Genomic DNA, 5081 nt, shown 5'->3' with positions numbered 1-5081 from the left:
TTTCAACCCCACCTAAGCTAATATCAAAAATAAAACTACCTGGATCTCCTTGCTTGGGTGGTGGTTGTTCTGGTGCAACAGTGACAGGTGGCAGTGGCTCACTAGGGCATTGGGTAGCCTTGATTGCTTGCACGGCTTTGCTTCTCCATTTCCCCGTGGTTATTGGGACATTCTCCTTGATTACCGCCACGGCATGAGCTTGATGCGGCTGTTGGTCCTGGTTTGGGAACTTCCCAGTTGGCTATTCTTGCTGCAGCTGATTCAAGGCTCCTGTTAGTTGCCCAACTGTAGTCTCGAGGCGCTTGATGGTGGCACTCTGAGCCTCCATCGCCTGTTTGCTAGCTTGCATGAAAGCTTGCATCTGATATTCAAATAAGGGGCCTGGAGGTTGGTGCTACTGAGGTCGGTAGAGTTGCTGCGGTGTTTGCTGTTGCTGATATGGTTGAGGGTAATGCTGCTGCTGAGGGAATGAGGGCTGTTGTTGAGATGGGTAGAGCTGCTGCTGGTTCTGATACCCCATTTGCTGTGAAGGTCGGGGGAACTGATTGCCTTGGTTTGATCCCGACCCTTGGCCAGGAGCTTGGTTCCTCCATCCTGAATTCTGCTCATTTCTCTAACCCGAATTGGAGCCTTGTTGCCCTTGATTAAAGCTGGGCCCCTGTTCAAATTGAGTCCTCCCCGGATAGCCCTGAGCAGCGTAGACTTCTGCCTGTCCTTCAGGTGGGAATTCGCCCATTCGATGGCACGCGTTAATTCCATGGCCAAATTCGCCACATATGCCACAACCTTCTGCCGATGGTGCGCGAACGGGTGGAGCCTCAACCTGGTTCATCGTGAGGTGTTGTACTTGCCTCATCAGGTCCGCTACCTGCTTCTGAAGCTCATTGTTTGGAACTACTGCATTGGCTTCAACCCTCCTTCCTCTAACTGATTTCTGTTGAGAACTCGCGGCAAGTGTTTCGAAGATCTCCTTGAGCTCATCAGCTGTCTTCCGGGCAATGTTGCCCCCCTGTAGTAGTGTCCACCATAAACTGTGCCGTCTGAATCAATCCATCATAGAAGAACTGCATCAACATGACAGGTGCTAACTGGTGCTGTGGACACTGGCGGAGGAGCTCTTGGAATCTCTCCCAAGCCTCGTGGAGGGGCTCATCAGCTTCTTGCATGAAGTTTATTATCTGGCTCCTAATCTCCTGTGTCTTGTGACTAGGATAATACTTGAGCATGAACCTCTAGCATGCCTCTCCCCATGTGGTGATGGAGTTCGGCGGCAGGGATAGTAACCACGTCCTAGCTCGGTCCTTGAGTGCATAAGGTAAGCACTTGAGTCTCAACTGATCCTCGGTGAGTCCCAACAGTGGGAAGGTTTTCACTTGAGAGCAGAAGTCACGGATGAACTGTAAGGCGTCCTCACTTGGCATCCCATGAAAGAGCGGCAGCAAGTTTGAGTCATTGGGCTTCAGATTATAATTCCGGACCGCAGTGGGAAGCACTATCGCTAAGGTGCTAGTGTTCCCGATGACCGGCCTGGAGAAATCTCCCATGTATTGGACATTCTGCTCCGCCATGGTTTCTTGGTCAGGATTAGGCCGAGCTTCTTCTTCTCCTTCCGAGTGCAATGGAGGTGTATCCTCAACGGCTTCCAGAATGGGGTTGGAAGCGATTCTCTCTTCACAGTTTTCCTCTCGAAACTGTAATTCCACAAGGCTTCTCGAACTGGACTCGGACTCCTTCTCCAGGCTTGAAAGAACCTCACGAGGTCGATGAATGTTGTCGTAGTAAGGTGCAAGCTTTCTCTTCAAGCTTCTACGTCCTTGCATACACAACACGAACAAACAAATCAAACGCACCAGAGGGAGAAAATAACCAAGTCAAAAGAAATAAACAAAAAAATAAACACGGAAAACAATGCAACACAATCAAATGCCTCAAGCCTTCCCCGGCAACGGCGCCAAAATTTGACTCATCCAAAAACACCTAGCAGATGGACTCGAATTTATACGAGGTCGTCCTAGGGCGGTAAGGTGACTCAAGTCGTCTCTCAAGGAAGGCTTAGCAGGGCTTCGATCGTGCTACTCATAGGAAACAGGAAAGGAACCTAAACACTCTAATCAGAAACTGGGTCTGACACTCTCTCCGATTAACTAGCGCGTAATAGAAAGAAAGCAGTAAAATTATCTAGGCGAGAAATAAATATGAAGCAATAGATCAAGCATAATAACTAGGGTTCTAAGCTAATTAATCTACAAGCGATAAATAACCTAAAAACGTAAAGCAATATTTATCTATGCGCATAAAGAAACAATTATCTAGGCGATGAAAACATCAAAAGCATAAATCAAATATCATTATCTAAGTGCTCGATTATCTAGGCAATGCAATAACAAGAAAGCTTGTAAAGATTAACTAATCAAAATGAAGAACTTACAATCGATTCAATGAAAACAACGATGTAGCGGAATCCACAAGTATCTAAAATGTTTCTATCTACCTAAACTAAGGGAAAAGGCATAAAATCGCAGGTGGAGGCTGGGAAAAAATCCGGTCTCAATGAAACCCTCAAAATCGGATTTTATAGCAATTTTCGTAACTGTCGGATCTGCCCAGGGACGGCGGCCGCCGTGACACGGCGGCGCCGTGAGCGCCCTTCGCAGTTTCACTCCAAGAAGAGCACGGCCCGCGCCGTGGGGCCGCGGCCGCCGTCTCGACGGCTGCCGCCGTGGGACGGCGGCCGCCGTGAGCTTTGCCTCTGAAACCGCTCCAAATGATACCAAAACGCGCGGTAACTCCCGATTCCTGCATACGACAGTAACACCACCAAATAACATCGAGCAAGTGAAGGATAGAGCAAGAATACACGAAGCATGCTCGAATGCATAGCAAAAAGACTCACTAATTCATCACAAAATAGGGCTAAACACTCGCTAGGGTTATTTTAGCTTGTTGAGCAAGTTTATTAGTTTCCTTGTTTTTACGATTATGTCCTTCTTTAAACTAGGGTTTTATTTTGCCTATTTATATGGCGGCTGTATGGAACGAAAGAATTAACTTTGATGATATATGAAATTTGTGAGATTATTCTCTCGTGAGAACTTCGAGTTCTTCCTGGATTTTGCCCAAGCAAATCCAACCTATCGGCGTATCGGCGGGTTCATCATCCCTCGTCGTGTGTCATTCATCGTCCCCGAGTTGCTGCGTCAACTGCATGTTGGGGTTTAGGGATTCGTTCGCCTAAATCATTTCGTGGGTTAGATTCAGAGGTTTTGGGACTTTCCATCCTTTATCTGTCTTTTCAATTTTGTCCGATCAATTTCAGTCTTTCACTTACAAATCGAATAGATCGGTGATTTCCATATCTTTTACGTTATTGCTTGTGTTTTCCGGTGAATCTCCATAATTACCGGCCAAGTTCATATCAGTGAGGATCGGCCAGGAGGCGGCGTTCTTCACCGGATAGTCGAAGGAGAAGGGTTTGTTGGCTGAATTTGTGATTTTCTTGCAGATCTAGGGCTCAGGCGCGGTGCTTCCGTCTTGCTTCCCACGGATTCTCGGCCTTCTCTCCAAAAATTTGAGGCGAGTCTCGCCAAATCTAGGCCTCTCAACAAGTTCGCGGTGCTGTGTAGTCATGGATGTGGGAGAGTCGAGGAGCACGGCGGCGACGTGGTGTCGCAGCGGTGGCTGCTATTTTGTGAGATGAGAGAGACAAGCTGGGGGAACCGAACCCAGCGGCTCTCCGGGGCAAATCATGCTGTAATTTTTTTCCCTTTTGGAGTTCCTATAATTTGGGATAGATTCGAGTAAGGAGTTCTCTGTGCTGTGATTGTTGTTGTTGATGGATGGAGATGTGAGGTGTGCGGCGGCGGCCGCGGCGCTGCTGTCGCTGGAGGATAAAGGGAAGCGGTGCTCGGTTCTTCTCGTCGTTCCTCAGAATGGACGGTGGCAGCCTGAGGTGAGACGCGCGGCGGCGGCGTGGTGTCGCCGTCCATCAAAGAGTAAAGTCTCAAACCATTGCTATTGTGTCAAGTGAGGAAGACGTGCTGGATTCAGGCGGTGAAGGTGATGCTCCAACCGATTTTTGCCGGTGTTTAGTGGGGAAGAAAGTTGGGTTGGATCTGTGTATTATGAAATATCTTATCTCAAGTTGCTATTGTGTATCACTTGGAGGTGGCGGTGCCTTCGCCGGAAGAGGAGCTGCTGTGGTTGGTTCGGCTGAAGAGAGAGGTCAAGGGGCGGCAATGTGGCGTTGCCGGCGGCCGTAGCTGAGTTGTGAGGTGAGGAAGACGAGCTGGATTAAGGCAGTGGAGGTGATGCTCTAGCCGAGAGAGAGTTTGAGAGGGAGATGGTGGTGGAGTTTTTCTTCAAATGCATTACTTAGACATATTTGTGTGGCCTTTACAGCAAAAGGAAATTTCTTGGATATTGGTTTGTGTTTATCACTAGCAATTGTATAGCAGCTGAGCTTGGTGTTTACCTCATTTTTGGGTAGTATTTGCGAGTTTTCTGCTATGCATTCGAGCGTGTTTCTTATCGTTTTGCTCTATTTTTCACGTGCTCGATGACTATTTGGGTGTTCTACTGTCGTGCGCAGGATTCGGGAGTTGTTGAGCGTTTTTGGCATCGTTTCGAGCAATTTTTGGAAGCAAGCTCACGGCCGCCGCCGTGTCACGGCGGCCGCTGTCAAGACGCCGGCCGCGGCCCCACGGCGCGCGCTGTGCAAATCTGGGAGAAATCAGCGAAGGCAGGCCACGGCGGCGCCGTCCCACGGCGGCCGCTGTCCACGGTGTTGGACCTTTGAATTCGCTGCTCTGGAGGGCTTCGAATTCTCTGCTCGGGGCGACTTCCCTGCTCGAAGCGATTCCTCTGGCAGAAGGGAGCAATTCCTCTGGCAGCGGGGAAACTTCCTTGCTCACCTCGATTCCTCTGCTCGGGGAGACTTCCATGCTTGCCGCGATTCCTCTGCTCGGGGAGACTTCCCTGCTCGAAGCGATTCCTCTGGCAGTGGGGAGACTTCCCTGCTCGCCGCGATTCTTCTGCTCGGGGAGACTTCCCTGCTCGCCGCGATTCCTCTGCTCGGGGAGACT

At 49.6% G+C, this 5081-nt stretch overlaps 1 non-coding gene across 1 annotated transcript; it reads left to right on the top strand.

The window, feature by feature from the left end:
* The first annotated feature begins 1086 nt into the window (after positions 1–1086).
* Positions 1087–1192, top strand: LOC131002111 (small nucleolar RNA R71). The gene has a single exon (XR_009094187.1). It is a non-coding gene; the product is annotated as a small nucleolar RNA R71 (small nucleolar RNA).
* Positions 1193–5081: the final 3889 nt, after the last annotated feature.

This window comes from Salvia miltiorrhiza, chromosome 8 (genome assembly GCF_028751815.1).
Source record: "Salvia miltiorrhiza cultivar Shanhuang (shh) chromosome 8, IMPLAD_Smil_shh, whole genome shotgun sequence".
NCBI lineage: Eukaryota > Viridiplantae > Streptophyta > Magnoliopsida > Lamiales > Lamiaceae > Salvia > Salvia miltiorrhiza.
The sequence above is the reverse complement of the archived record's forward strand: the minus strand, read 5'-3'. Positions and strand labels throughout refer to the sequence as shown.